The following is a 16,586-nucleotide window of genomic DNA, read 5'->3' as shown; positions in this document are numbered from 1 at the left end:
CTTTGATCTGCCTGCTGCAAAGCTAGTTAAATATTTTATATATATATAATATATATAAAAACACATCTTAATTCTCTCTCTAACATAGCTTTAGAAGCAACAAAAAAGCTCAAAGTATTAACCAGTTTTTAATATTTGTTGTTAATTTGTTTTTCTGTCCATACATGTAGAAAGACAAAGTTTTCCCTGAGACTGAGGAGAATGCAAATCATATACAGGTCACAAGGAGCCAACACAGTAAGCGATCAGCCAATTTCTGATGAAACCAATATGCTGTTACTTAAATCAGGATCAGAGCTTACACATGACTGGAGGATGAACTTGTAAGTGGGTCACCTTATGCAGAGTATTATGAAATTAGTTAGCATTCTGTAGTGGCTCATGATCCAACAGCTTCCCATGATGAACAGGGACGAAGTCCTGATTTATTGAAAAAAAAATTACGAATGAGAATGGCAATATATCTTGCATACTGCTCTGAGAAACAGACTACACAAGGCAATCCTTGGAACGTCTGTCTTTGATTACTCCCTGGCAGTTCTGGTTAGAACAGTAGCAGTGGGACTTATTTTGAAAGATAATAATGTTACCTCTTTGATTACCGTGAAAGAGTGAGAGTGCTACTATTCAAACCTCTTGGCTGATACCTGTATGAGACCCCATGAAATCTGGAGCAGTCTCTACCAAACCAGGAAGGCCTTAATTACCTCCAGTTGGAGGGAATTAGTTGGTCAAGAAAAAAATGAACAAAGTAATTTAAAAAATGGATAGAACAACAAAAAACTTGTACAAAATCTTAGTTTACTAGGCAGATTTTATACTCAACTATAACCAATAGATCTGTCAAATAATTGCTAGAAGGGGACAAATAAGAAACTAAGATAATATTGACTTCATTACACTGAATTAATCTACCAGGAATACAGGACAATACAGACCATCCCACACAGAAGCAAATCTCTGAGAGAAATTGGGAACCATATTCTGAAAACCAGTTAAAACAATTGCCTCAGACAATTAACCTCAGTAACACATAGGAATGTTTTTAACTTACAGATAATTTTTTTTTTTAAAAAAGCCATCTATAGAGATGTGTTTTTCTTTTTCAAAATGCTGTCCTTGAGCACATGCATAATATATTACAGTATATACTGGTGTTACACACCTCTGTTAGACAGGCTTTGCTTTGAAAGTATTGTTTCCCATCTTTACATATGACCATTCAGATTTAGTGTGAAGTGCCAAGAAGCTGAATATAATAGTAAACAGCTAATTAGTATCAGTATCTTTGCTGGGGATAGGATTTAACTTATCTAAAACATGAAGGGAGGACTAGGGATGGTGACAGGAAGTGGAGAGTTGCAGAACCATCAACACAATATCTTAGGCTGAGTAAATGGACATAAACAAAGGGAAAGACTAACAGCCAACTTTAAAACTTGGGGCTGCATATGGAGAAATCAGGTAACCACAGGGACTGGTCTTAGCGTCCATCCTATTTAAGATGTATTCCCTCTCCAGATCATTAGAAAAAAGCTCAACATGTTCATGATATTTGCAAATGACATTATTATAGAAGGTGTTAAGTACAAGTAAGTCAGGATTAATCAACAGGCCTCTAAAGAGATTAGAAATAGGGGGAAAGAATGACATTCAGCCTGGAAAAAAGCATGCTAATATCTCTGGGGGGAAATATTAAAAGAAAAATCCTAAGTACTCGATGGCAGGGAGAAACATGGAAAGCAGTAATGATGAGACAGTCTGTAAGTGACGGTGGGCAGAGGATCTGATACAAGTGACTATGACACTTCAAGTATCTAGTGACGTTATGAGGTACACATTGTTCCAGGGGCACTCTGATGAGCCCAGGGGCACTCTGATGAGCCCAGGCTCAGCGAGTGAATTGTGTTGGGATCCTCTGGAATGGCGAGATTTACACATATTTTGATATTATTTACGAATTTGCTATTTTTGATAAGAACAGCATTGACTGACACATGAACCCAAAAACGTAAAAGCAGCAAAGAATCCTGCGGCACCTTATAGACTAACAGACGTCTCTTAGTCTACAAGGTGCCACAGGATTCTTTGCTGCTTTTACAGATCCAGACTAACACGGCTACCCCTCTGATACATGAACCCAAATGATATTTCCAGAATGATTCACTGACCAAAAGCCATTTATTAAATGTTAAGGTAAAGACTTTAAAGCTACCCCTTCCCTGCCCTCCATTGGACACGTACCTAGACTGTGTGTTTAAATGAAGAGGTATTTATGTAGGTAACATTAATTTTAGATTGGTTATTTTGGACTAAGCAATCAGATTGCTCTGCTTAATGAGATCTGTCCAGTTAAAATGATAATCAAGATCTGCCTCACAATGATTTTTGGACTTGTCCAAGATACAAAGAATACTATACCTTTGTCTTGATTATTTCGACTGTAAACTTTTGAAGCAGGCACTGTCTCTTACTAGGTGCCTGTAGGGGGCTAGCACAGCAGAGCTTTGATCTTCGTTGGGGGTTCTACATGCTACTTTAATACAAAGAAGCAAGAATCAGACCTAGAAACTACTAATGAAATTTTAAAAGCAATAAATGTATCAGTTTTAGAAAGGGTGTCTGTTGCCTACAAAATTTGTTTGAGAAACAAGAGTTTCTGCCTCTCACGCTGGTGTTTTGTGTTAGTTGATTGCATGCATAAAGCACCTTCTTCTTCAGAAAAAGCCTCCTCAACACGAAGGAGTGGTGAAGAAAAAGATTTTTCTCCATAAACTGCATGAAATAAATATTTTGCATGTTGGTAATGGTTATTTGCTGACAGATTCAGAAGTGTTGCTTTTTTTGTTTGGGTGCTTTAACAGATTTTCCATTGCACGTCAGAGAAGAACTGGCCCAGTGAACATTTCCAATAAAGCATTTTTTGCATGTCATGTGTGTGTTTAATGGCTGTCACAAAATGATTGTTTCCATTTAGGTCAGAATACCTATCACCTTCACACACGAGTCAACCCCAAGCCAGCTCAGCTACCAAGATACTGTATTTTAAGAGGTGTGATTTTGAAAGCTTTGCTGGAGCAGGCAGTTGTAGGTGATAATTATGAGAGAGAGAATCTAAAACTTGTTCACAGATACAGTCCCAAACTTATGTTAGAAAGTTAACATTGTTATGGGAACACCTCTGAAAGAAATGAAGGTTTTCTTCAGGTGATGCAGAGCATCAGCATTCTGACTTGCAGACAGGAGGACTGTGACTGTTGGCCAGGCAAATGCATTCAGGCACAATGCTCTGGAATAAGAAACAATGAATTGCCATCCTGAGGGTCATAAAAGCACCACTAGCTTTGGCTGTGATGGGATCCATCTGTGTTCTCTCCAGCCAAGGTGAGGGAAAATTTAGCCCCATTTGCCCAACTTAGGGCCACATAGGCAACTTGCTGTGAGCTCAAGGGCTGCATTTAATTTTCATAAATGGGAATGGACTGCATCCAGCCTCATCTCTGATAGGGCTGGGCAGCACACAAACTACAGTTCCCAGCATGTAACAGTTCATCTTGGGCAGACCGCTAGACTATTCAGAATGAGACAGGATTTTTAAGTTGGGACCTGTAGACTCTTGATTGAAGAATAGGGTAGGTAGCTGTGACCTACAGTATAGAGTTCAGTGGACTGTACTGTATTATGTCCATTCCCATTAAAAGGGAGCATATTCCAGTAGGATATTTTGAAACTCCAGGGACAAAGTGGGGATGAGAACTCAGTCACAATTAGTATCCTGGAAACTTATGTCAGGATGACCCATGTCTGCACAAGTGTAACACATGGTAGATTATTTAGGCAGTACACACGTCTGCATAAACGTGAGCTTACTGGGTCCATATCACCCCCAACCTGTGCCCTTCACACGTCCGAGTATCAAAAGGGCAGATTAGCTGGCATCTGCTGGATTTCAAAACCTATAACCCTACAACTACATTAGACTTCCTTTGTGAGATTTTTCTTGACTCATATCTACATTTGCACCCTGCCTGCGGTTTAGGAATCCCTTTACTGTATCTTAGATTGGAAGGTGACTGCCTTGTAGCATTTGGCACCTAGATCTTAAGGTCATGAGCACCACTGAATTGCTGAGACAAGCAGCTGTGCCTTTGAGATGGACCTTAGAGTGCCCCTTTCATACCCATATCAACCCACCTCACCCGCATATGGAGAAAAGCTCCTTGTCCTGTCCCATTTTAAGATGTGCTCTGTTTGCCCCATATTTATTTCCTTCCCTTGCCACTTCCTTCTCTCCATTTCTAGCAGTGGTCCCCCTCAGTTGGTTGCTTTTATTTCCAATGTCAATTAGGCTTTTTTAAAAGCACGTTTGTTGTTTTTAACCATGTTGCACAAGCATCCCTAGCCCTTTAGTAGGAGGAGATCCTTAAAACATAAAATATTCAAGCCAAGCATGCTGGAAGAATATGCTCAGTCACAAGGATTGGGTCTGTTACCAAACCTGCATATTGACAGTGGATCAGCTGTCCATTTCTGCAGAATTCAGTGATGATCAGACAGTATTCTGTTTCATAACAGTCATTTGCCATGAAACAAGAAATATCATATGATACACGGAGGGGAAGAGGGGCCATGTGGTTTGTTTCATGAACACTGGATTCAGTAAACACAGCCTTAGAAGCACATTTACATCAATGAAATGCAACATCCCCAAAATCCAGCCACTCAAGGCCACACAATTAACTGAATCACGACTCCTTTCTGACACCAGAGGCAACCTGATTGTGATTAATTGCTATAGCCACAGAATGAATAAGAAACACAACACATTTATATACTGTGTACATTTAACATCTGCAATAGGAGATATTCAGCTGCCCCACACAAGACAATGGAGAGACTTTCCTTTGAGTATCTGCCACAAACCATTCATAATTAACTTTCAAAGTTTACTGAGCCAACTGAAAAGTTAGAGGCTGCTTCTGTTACATGATATAGACACACACAAGGAGAAGGAAAAATCCCTTTTTTCCTCCCGTAGGGTTTGAAGCTAAAGGTTCACAAGTCCAAACTCCTGCAGTGAACTGAGGAAAATCTGCATTTCCGCAGTAGATGGTTTCCATGCAGGTATCAGAACTGAGCGAGCCACACAGAACACAGCACCTTTCAGCTGTCTCCATGGTACACTGCACTTTGACACAAAGCAAGAGGCTGGGTTAGTTTCAAGGGGATTGGAAAGGAGAGGAATCCAGCACAGGTCACTGTCCTTATTCAAAGAGAATCAGCCTGATAGATTCGTCTGAAGCTAATGCAAATAGTCTATATAAAACTGTCACAGGGGAAAGTGTTCCATAAATCTTTGCTAAAAGCTCTGAAATCTTTGCTAAAAGCGTAGTTTCCCCTTGCTTTTGCGAGACACTAACCCTTCTTCATGAAGGAACAAGGAACCCACTGACCAAATGGAAACCCCACCTTCACCTTTACCCTACTAATGCTAATTATATTTGGTGAAAATAGGCTTGGATTACATAGCTAGTGAACAGTTTAACAGCGAATGGCTTAAAAGAACAGTAGTTTCCCCCCATTGACTATCTATAGAATGTTCTAGCGAACATTTTGCAGGCAAAAGGGACTAAACCCACATCCAAATGACCTAATATACTAGCACAATAGGGTCCTGGCCCATGACTACCCCTCCTACGTGCTACTGGAGTACAAACAATAATTCATCGGAATTTAAGACCAGAAGGGACCACTAAATCATCTAGTCTAACCACCTGTATAGCACAGGTCATTACGTGAGTAACTATGTGAAATGTATTAAGCCCAATAATTCATATTTGACTGAAGTATTACTTCCAGAAAGGAATCCAATATTTACCTGATAACAAACATCAAGAGATGGAGAATTCACCACTTCCCTTTGGTAGTTTGTTTCAGCGGTTAAATCACACTCACTGTTAAAAATTTGTGTCTAATTTCTAATTTGAATTTGTCTGGCTTCAGCTTCCAACAAGTGGACTTTTGTCGTCGCTTTCTCTGCTCCATTGAAGAGCCCTTGATACCTGGTATCTTCTCCTCAAGGAAGTACTTACACACTTTAAGTCTCCTCTCAATGTTCTTTCTGATAAAATACACCAAGCTCTTTAGTCTTTCACTATAAAGCATTTTCTAAAACCCTCAAATAGTTTTTGTGGCTCTTTTTTGCACCCTCTCCAATTTTTTACCAGTCTTTTAAAAATGTGGACACTAGAATTGAATAACAATAATAATAATAATAATAAATAATAATAAACTAATCAGAATGATTCAACTAGTGTGCAACAAACAGAAACCAAACAAACCCAACCCCACTCTCCTCCCCACAATTCTCACAACTTAATAGTTTAATTCAGTTTCAGACACCTTGAAGAGAGGTGAAACTTAGATGCATCTTAGTGCCCGATAGATTCTCTGGAATCTAACAGTACAAAATGCAGCTGGTCAAAATGGAAGAAGCTTAGACAGATGAAATTACAGAACTAGGGTAACTGTGATAGTGTGTACAAGCAGTTCTTAATATGTTTCATGCCTCAGCAATGGGTAGCAAGCAGTTTAGTTAACAATTTAAACCAACTATCTGCCCTTTGCAGACTAATGCGGAATCACATGGCAGGTTGTAAACTTTACTGACTGACGTCTTATTTTTGAGCAAACTGAAGAACTACAGCATCACAAAGGGCAGTAAAGACTCAGTCAACTTAAACACAATAACCTGCTTAACTCCATGTGGGCCAGTGCACACTGAATCAGCACAAAGGATTGCCAAGTGGAAAAACCTAGAATGCCAGGGACCAGCTGAAGGCAGTTTGTGTCTGGTTCTCACTTTTCAAAGGCTTATCAGGCTTTGCTCACATCTTTATGTGTATGTTTGTCACGCTTTCTGGGAACACATTAATCTATTCAGTTAACTGTTAACCAGACTTGCCCTGAAGTCACAGCTGTTCATATTGTTAACCAAGAAACCGGAAAGATGAACATTCGTGCTTCTCACATCAAACAGCTTGGCTTCTGTTCCCAGACCTGATAATCATAGGCTCTATTTTATACTCTGTTTGCACGCTCATGTGGTAAGAAGTATAATCAAAACCTATTTACCAAACTCTGTATGCAAAGTGTGTTGGTAAGGGGCGGCTCCAGACATTTTGCTGCCCCAAGCACGGCGGCATGCCGCAGGGGGCGCTCTGCCGGTCGCCGGTCCCGTGGCTCTGGTGGACCTCCCACAGGCGTGCCTGCGGAGGGTCCACTGGTCCCGCGGCTCCACCGAAGCTGCGGCACCAGTGGACTCTCCGGGGGCATGCCACCAAAGGCGTCCTGCCTGCCGCCCTCCCGGCAACCGGCAGAGCGCCCCCCGCAGCATACTGCCCCAAGCACGTGCTTGGTGTGCTGGGGCCTGGAGCCGACCCTGGTGTTGGTTCAAACTCATTCTCCTTTCTGAAGGAAGGGTAATCTGATTTAAGAAAGCTGTGGGTGGAGATCCAAATGAGACAGTGCCTTTGGCATTAGGAGGACAGAATGTTTTCTGGCCCACACCCTTAAAGCACAATTTTGACAGACCTCCTCAAGTAAATTTACAAGTATAAGCTCTGGGAGATCCCATTAATTAGTGGGGTGAGAATCTCTCAGGAAAACAGTCATGGTTTAACAACCAAACAGTTAACTTAAAGTAAACCTGGCAAAAACTCAAAGGTTTACGTTGAGCTGGTAGAAACTAACCCCTCTCCCCGCTCCCAATACAGAGCTAAAAGTTAAACAATGAAGACTGGATTCATGAGAAATTGTTCAATGATGAACTTGACATGCAGGGATGTTTCCAAAAGGAAAGTCCCTTCAGCTACTGAGAAAAAGATTACCTCTCTGGCCTGGAAACAGCAGATCTTTTACTCCAATGTTAGAGAGAAATGACTAAGTGGAAGTTAGCTTGTCTTGGTTATCCTGGTGAGCTACCACTATGAACGATTACAAAACTCTTGTGTTGGTTTTATGAAGGTGTACTTGCAAAAACGCTCACCCCCACCTCATCTAGCCAGACTGTACTTCAAGGCATTCATATTTCACACTTTTAAAAATAAACTGCAAAGCTAACATGAGCACTGAATCAAATACAGAAAAACTCTGTATGTTCCTCCCAGCCAGGCTGCAAGGGCTTTCAGCACAGGATAAAGTTTTTTTTTTTTTTAAACAAACAATTCTGATACTTCTAAGAAATCCTTTGGTATTTCCTTGTTTGCTAAAAATCCATCATTCTGTGTCCTTAGTAATACCATTAGTCCCATGGAACCTAACATTTGTTAGTTAAAATATTTCTGGGTTGAACGTGTTTTGTAGCCCGAATTAAGCCCATAAGGAATATCTGCTGCTTGTCCAAACTCGCCATTTTTCAGCATAGCTTTACACTTCACCTTTAACCACTGCAAGTGCAGAGGGAACACCATCATAGTAGCAACCCAAGCTACACAGTCTGCAAACACACACGCACATGCAGAGCACACTTATGTTACTGATGTTCCCCTGCAGGGCTATACTCTGAACTGGAAACATTGTCCCCCTAACAACAAATCTGATTAAGGAGACTCTCGGGGAGGGACCTAACTGTTTAGTAACATATCCACTAATGGTGTTCTTCCCCCACAAACAATACAATGAAATCAGGTGGGAGAGCTAAGCCACTTGTTTCTGGAAGACCCCTTGTATTAGACATGCATTCCCAAAGGTGGCATTTAAAAGCCTGACGATCTCCAATTTAAACTGGCAAATAAATTTCACGAGACACTAAGGTAAAAAGAAGCACAGGGGCAATGAGGTGAACGGAGATGACGGGGAAGCCAACAAGGCAACAACGGTGACTCATCAGCAGGTATGTGCCTGTTCAGTTGGGGGTTAAAATTCCTGCAAACATGGAGCAGATGGCTCTAAAAGCGTGGGAGACTTGGGGCTCTGACTTGCTTTTGACACAGGGCTTTTATCTGAGATCCTCTCCACATGCATAAGAGCATTCACCTATGCACACAACAGGTCACATATTTGATCTATGTAAAGTTCTTATACGGAAAAGCATGTATCCCACTTCCTTAGAGAGTCATGAGGTGTGAGAAACACGGAAGTCTACAGACTCCAAAGAAGGTGTAAGATCTTCCTGAGAGACAGGGGAATTAAAGAAAACCATAGCAACAAGTCAGTCCACCTACCCAAACCACCCACCCACCACCAGTTTCATTTGCTGACGCACTTCAAAAACAAACTGTCTCCTACCAGCTCTGGAAGGTGAGCAAGCCCCGAGAGCTCATTAAATTCCCTTCTCAGCTACTCTTGTATGCCTGCAGCTAGTGAGCAAGTAGGATATAAATAGAAGTTATATAACATCTCTTTGTTGATTCCTGTGCTTACCCCCAAAAAACCCACACACACACACAACCCTGCAGCATGACCTTGTTTTTCTGAATAGCTTGCCTCTGCCTGCTTGCTGAGGGACTTTAATCCCGTTAGGGATCATCTTAAAAGTTTAAACAACAGGATATAGATTTCACAGACAGGGGAATATAGGCAATATATTAAGCATTAGCAAGTTACTTTCTATATTCTTCATCTTTTTAGAATGACATCTACTGACTGTTGAACTGACCCAGGGCTTCTCCAAGTAAGATATATGAGAACATGCAGTTCTAAATAATACAGTATATAGGTTTACAGAGATCATACCATGGTGAGGAGATTTAACATTCAGACTCTGATATAGTTCCCCATCTTCATTTTTCACCCACATAAATGCTATATTACAAAGGGCAGAGTCAGTGATGCTAGGCTCCAGAAAGCTGCTGTCTTGATTACTGATGCTTGATTAATTGCAAAACACAATCCATCAATAACAGAGTGGAAAGCGTCCACAAGTTCAATGCCCTCTTCCATTGCTATGCTGCCTTCTTACCCACCCCGTTCACAAGCTGGGACTCCTCTCTGGTAGCTTTCTCTCATCCAGCGATGAAGAAATTCTTTTAACCAAACAAGAGCAGGAATGATTTCATAGCAGCTATTCAATCTTCAGTCAGTGTGATAGATAGTATGTGTACACACATGCGTACATACTTATACATATATGGCAGTCTCTGCCCCAGACAGCTTGCAGTGTAAAATCTCCTTGCCCACATGATACTTCAATGTATACCCCAAATTAAGAAACACAGTAAAAGAACCAGTGAGAGATAAAAAGACTTCCTTTAAAAAGTGGAAGTCAAATCCTAGTGAGGCAAATAGAAAGGAGCACAAACACTGCCAACTTAAGTGCAAGAGTGTAATAAGAAAAGCCAAAGAGGAGTTTGAAGAATGGCTAGCCAAAAACTCCAAAGGTAATAACAAAACGTTTTTTAAGTACATCAGAAGCAGGAAGCCTGCTAAACAACCAGTGGGGCCCCTTGACGATCGAAATACAAAAGGTGCGCTTAAAGACGATAAAGTCATTGCAGAGAAACTAAATGGATTCTTTGCTTCAGTCTTCACGGCTGAGGATGTTAGGGAGATTCCCAAACCTGAACTGGCTTTTGTAGGTGACAAATCTGAGGAACTGTCACAGATTCAAGTGTCACTAGAGGAGGTTTTGGAATTAATTGATAAACTCAACATTAACAAATCACCAGGACAAGATGGCATTCACCCAAGAGTTCTGAAAGAACTCAAATGTGAAGTTGCGGAACTATTAACTGAGGTTTGTAACCTGTCCTTTAAATCGGCTTTGGTACCCAATGACTGGAAGTTAGCTAATGTAACGCCAATATTTAAAAAGGGCTCTAGAGGTGATCCCGGCAATTACAGACCGGTAAGTCTAATGTCGGTACCGGGCAAATTAGTCGAAACAATAGTTAAGAATAAAATTGTCAGACACATAGAGAAACAAACTCTTTAGCAATAGTCAACACGGTTTCTGTAAAGGGAAATCATATCTTACTAATCTATTAGAGTTCTCTGAAGGGGTCAACAAACATGTGGACAAGGGGGATCCAGTGGACATAGTGTACTTAGATTTCCAGAAAGCCTTTGACAAGGTCCCTCATCAAAGGCTCTTACGTAAATTAAGTTGTCATGGGCTAAAAGGGAAGGTCTTTTCATGGATTGAGAACTGGCTAAAAGACAGGGAACAAAGGGTAGGAATTAATGGTAAATTCTCAGAATGGAGAGGGGTAACTAGTGGTGTTTCCCAAGGGTCAGTCCTAGGACCAATCCTATTCAATTTATTCATAAATGCTCTGGAGAAAGGGGTAAACAGTGAGGTGGCAAAGTTTGCAGATGATACTAAACTACTCAAGATAGTTAAGACCAAAGCAGATTGTGAAGAACTCCAAAAAGATCTCACAAAATGAAGTGATTGGGCAGCAAAATGGCATATGAAATTTAATGTGGATAAATGTAAAGTAATGCACATTGGAAAAAACCCCAACTATACATACAATATGATGGGGGCTAATTTAGCTACAACGAGTCAGGAAAAAGATCTCGGCGTCATTGTGGATAGTTCTCTGAAGATGTCCAGTGCGCAGAGGCAGTCAAAAAAGCAAACAGGATGTTAGGAATCATTAAAAAGGGGATAGAGAATAAGACTGAGAATATATTATTGCCCTTATATAAATCCATGGTACGCTCACATCTCGAATACTGTGTACAGATGTGGTCTCCTCACCTCAAAAAAGATATTCTAGTGCTAGAAAAGGTTCAGAAAAGGGCAACTAAAATGATTAGGGGTTTGGAGAGGGTCCCTTACAAGGAAAGATTAAAGAGGCTAGGTCTCTTCAGCTTGGAAAAGAGGAGACTAAGGGGGGATATGATAGAGGTATATAAAATCTTGAGTGATGTAGAGAAAGTGGATAAGGAAAAGTTATTTACTTATTCCCATAATACAAGAACTAGGGGTCACCAAATGAAATTAATAGGTAGCAGGTTTAAAACAAATAAAAGGAAGTTCTTCTTCACACAGCACAAAGTCAACTTGTGAAACTCCTTACCTGAGGAGGTTGTGAAGGCTGGGACTATAACAATGTTTAAAAGGGAACTGGACAAATTCATGGTGGCTAAGTCCATAAATGGCTATTAGCCAGGAAGGGTAAAAAATGGTGTCCCTAGCCTCTGTTCATCAGGGGATGGAGATGGATGGCAGGAGAGAGATCACTTGATCATTGCCTGTTAGCTTCACTCCCTCTGGGGCACCTGGCATTGGCCGCTGTCGGTAGACAGATACTGGGCTAGATGGACCTTTGGTCTGACCCGGTATGGCCGTTCTTATGTTATGTTCTTATAATCAGGGATATGTTGCAATATGTGTTGACTTGATGATGATTTACAGCGTGACCAGATCAACTGGGATACATCCTGCAACATTTACACAATACGTAGATCACTGGCATAAGAGACGAATTATAGACAAAGAAGAGGACAAGACTGCTGACCTAAAGAGATTACAATTGATGGCATAGATGTTTGCTGAGAATTATGCTACTTCTCTTTGCAGGGAAAGTTTTGAAGCAGCAGTTTTGTTTGGAGTGTCACCAAAGCTAACAGTGACATTCTTTGGAGTACTGTACCTAGAAAAAGTTTCTAAAAATTTCATGATGAAAGATGTAGATGACCAGCTCGTACGGAGTGGGACAACGCCACAGGATGATTGTATTAGTTTTCTAAACAGAAGTTACATCTGTCTTGAGAATATTTTTCAGATTTAACCCTATACCAAAAAAAATTGGTTATTGATTTATGTAAATACCTGCCTCCCCCAATTTTATTTACACACACACAAATGCAAAGACAAATGTATACTATACATATGAAGAAAGAAAACAAACAGTTTTTCTACAGGTAAAGTATTAGCGATCCTGAACCGTTGGTCAGAAAGAAAAATCTGACAATTCCTACTTGCAAGAGTTTAGTCGTCCAGAAAGCATTTGTGATGGTCCACCAACATACTTCATTTGACAACTTTCAAGACACTGGACCACAAAGCAGTTGGTATCACCTAGACATTCTGTGTCTGCACGTGCAATTGAATGTTGAGTAGTTTTTTAATAGTAGCTTTTAAACACACAAAATACATCTTTCATATTTTAATAAACTGGAAAATGCCCATTTTTAAAAAATCCACATCACTCTGATCAATACTGCTTAGTCAGAAGGTACAGGACAGGTGGCTCCTTACAGTAGCAAAATATTAGGAGCAGCAAACCAGTCACTGCTGACTGGGAAGGGATGGCAGTTTGCTTAGGGCACTAAAATCCCTAGAAAGGTCCTGATTTTGCATATCCCTTCACTGCCTGAACTCTGACCAATTTTCAGGGTTAATTTCAAACCACCTGCTGTGCACTCTGAAGCAAGGTTGATCAAAATTCTGCAAGCAAGGCCTCTGGCACCTGCAGCATTCCAGAGCCGCTATCTAGAGATTCCACCTCTGCTTCAAGTACATTTAGACGATGGAATTTTTCATTGAAGTATATATGAAAGATTAACCTTATAAATATGTTAATAAACTCAACTTTGCACTACCACTTGAATTTTGTACATTTCAGCGTGCTGCAGAATTTTATATTGAAAATAAATAGCAATTATGATGGCTGTGAAGCTGAAGGTTTTGGCAGTTGGGTAGGACACAGTCGGAGGTTCTGGCACGAAGGAAAAGGAGGACAGTGGTTTAGTAGCATAGAGTAAGTAGATTTCTGACATTTCATTTCAAAGTTATTCATCCCAGTGGGATGAATAGTGCAGTTCACATCTCTAACAGTTACTATTTCAGGTTGTCTGCAGACTCAGGGCCCACACCTGTTTACGTCTGCAAGGGGCACTGCCAATATCTCAGACAGCTACGACTCTCCATCCAACAAATGCTATTGATACCTGGGATGCCTATATCCTTTTGGGTGTAGATTTACTAGTCCTGGTTGGCTACTGTCCTGAGAAGTCAGTTAGAACTGAAGGAGCAACAGATTGGAAAGGCAATGTAGTAGATCAGAATGGTGTGTTTTTAAATGTATGCCACCTACCATGTCTAGATACTGATGTTTTGAACTCCTGGGTAATTAAAACATCAGATGACTCTTGAATTTGGCACCTGTGATTTTTCAAGGTTACCACTGGTTCTTTTTAGCACTGATCCAGGACATGAAATGTTTTTCTTCTCTTAATAACAACTATGTCAAAATGGCACCTTTTTACTTAGCAGATCTGCTCCCCTTGTGCATTCAAAGTCCTTGCAACTTTAATGTCACCAACATTTTCTCTTTAAAAGGTTTTTTTTTTACATCTGTGCACTGCCAACACAGTTGAGAAAGAATGATCTCAACTACTCCTTCTTGTGCATCGACTGCACCATTTTTCACTGAGCTCCTATCCATTGCCTCTGAAGGCAATGGGGCACACCAGAGTCCAAAACCATAATCTGCCCTGAAGGATCTTTCTTGGTGTGGATACATAAGAAGGAAAGAAGCCAACACGTCTCTCAGGTCTCGGATAATTTTGCAGGGCTAGCACATATAATTAGCACCTTTTGCATGTATAATGAGCTGATGTGATATGGAAACTAAGACACAAATATGGAACACCACAACGCCATTTTTACAGTCACATTTCAGGGAAGAATCACACTTATGCCATAAGCTCCAGACCTTGGCCCAGAGCAGTTTTTTATTCTTGCTGCTTCACTAACTTTTGCCCGCATGCTATAATCACAACTGTGGCACTGGCTCCCAGGGCTAGTATTATGGCACTACAGCACATGCTCTTCACGGTGCTGTTGGTAGAGGATATTCCCTGCTCTTCTCTTCCCAGATCTGGCTCTCACATCTCCACCAAAGAGTTCTGCACAGAGTTCCGCTGCAAGATGACTTCTTGAGCCCCTGAAAGTGCCAGGGACATAGAAGGACCCTGTTTCCCCTCTCCTAAGCAGCCTCAGTTCAACCCTCTCCTATTCCAAAAGCAAGCAGCCACTGAGAAATGAGTACTAGGGGGCAGGGACTAATAGAAATTAAAAGTAATATTCAGAGTGCGATCTTTAATCAACTTCTCATCTGCATATAATGAACTTTGGTTTGATTATCAATCCCCTTTGGCATGTAATTTATATTTGCACCCTTATCAGGAGCGGTATACCTGGGAAAAGAAGAAATATGGTTTGGGGTTGTTTCACCTGTAAGAGTATATGCAATAAAACAGAGATTTCCTGGTCCTGAGGACTGGTACCATATTAAGCTCTTGTGGGATTTTAGTACATACTCACCAAAATGAAGTCAGTCTCATCACTTTATTTGATCTTGACAACACTACTTGGGAGTGGCCGTGGGAAATCTATTTTTTAACTTTTGAGAAGATCCCTAATTAAGTGAGCTGACCAAAATGGCCATGGAGAAGAGGAAGTTATGTAAGGGAGTTTACTCATTATTAACTTTCAAAGATCCAGGAAACCTGAAACTCCAGGAGGTGAAACAGCATATATGGTGCACATAATTTTCATTTGGCAGACGAGAGACGTGCATACAGGAGAAGTCTTAAGCAATTTCTTCCACTGTCATTCACTTGCCGAGTTTATGTTAACTGAAGCCAATTCACAGTGTTGAAGTTTATATATGCAATAGACTACTCTCTGATCTGCTCTAAAGGAGAGAAGCATGCTCTAAATTAAGCTTGCCTACAAGCAAAATCACAAAGCAAAATTGTGCAAAGCAAGCCAAAGAAAACAATGTATGTAGCAACAGGTGCCACACACAGGCACATGCTGAAAGTAGTGCATGCATCAGACGAAGTGGGTATTCACCCACGAAAGCTCATGCTCCAATACGTCTGTTAGTCTATAAAGTGCCACAAGACTCTTTGCTGCTTTTACAGATCCAGACTAACACGGCTACCCCTCTGATACCGAAAGTGTATGCATGATCGTTCTTTTACATTACACAGCTCTGAAACAACCTATCCATGCATTTCTCAGGAGTTTTTGCCATCTCTCAGAAAGCACCAACGGAGAAGGACTGGTTCCAGCTTTCTGTGGGTTGACACACTAGGAGTTACATAAAATATAAGGGAGCTTATATAATTTTCAGTTCAGTGAGCAGTAACGTTTGTCAAGTTAATTTATTGCCTTTTCTGACCCTTCCATTCAAACTCATCTGTGCTATTATAAATTGCCACGGTGCTAAATCAGGGGTGAGCTTCCATAGCAAATTTGAACTCTCACTCCAATAGGTACAGTAAGCTTATTTCAAACAGAAACAGTTTCTTGGACATTTCTATTAGCTTGCCTGGCAGTAGAGATTCTGAAAATGCTCACGTGTATTCTAGATATTAGAAATAACCTAATCTGGATTAGGACATTCCATCTTGATCGTTTAATGCGTCAGTGAAACAGAAAGTCATTTCCACAGTTAAAACAACCTATTAGAATAATAATGAAATAATTAACACTCAGTCACATTCACCACCATTATAAAAACATGCAGCAACACCGAAGCCAGTGTGCTCAAATATCTACTAAAAAAGATTTAGCAGCAGCAACTACTCAAGTTATCCTTGTCCAATAACACAGTGATCTC

General features: G+C 40.7%; 1 protein-coding gene across 6 annotated transcripts in view; it reads right to left on the bottom strand.

Annotated features, from left to right (window-relative positions):
- ITPR1 (inositol 1,4,5-trisphosphate receptor type 1) overlaps positions 1–16,586 on the bottom strand; it is a 231,969-nt gene that overhangs the window by 30,240 nt on the left and 185,143 nt on the right. The gene's annotated exons all lie outside the window — the stretch shown is intronic.

Source organism: Gopherus flavomarginatus, chromosome 6 (genome assembly GCF_025201925.1).
Source record: "Gopherus flavomarginatus isolate rGopFla2 chromosome 6, rGopFla2.mat.asm, whole genome shotgun sequence".
In the NCBI taxonomy this organism is placed as follows: Eukaryota; Metazoa; Chordata; order Testudines; family Testudinidae; genus Gopherus; species Gopherus flavomarginatus.
The sequence above is the reverse complement of the archived record's forward strand: the minus strand, read 5'-3'. Positions and strand labels throughout refer to the sequence as shown.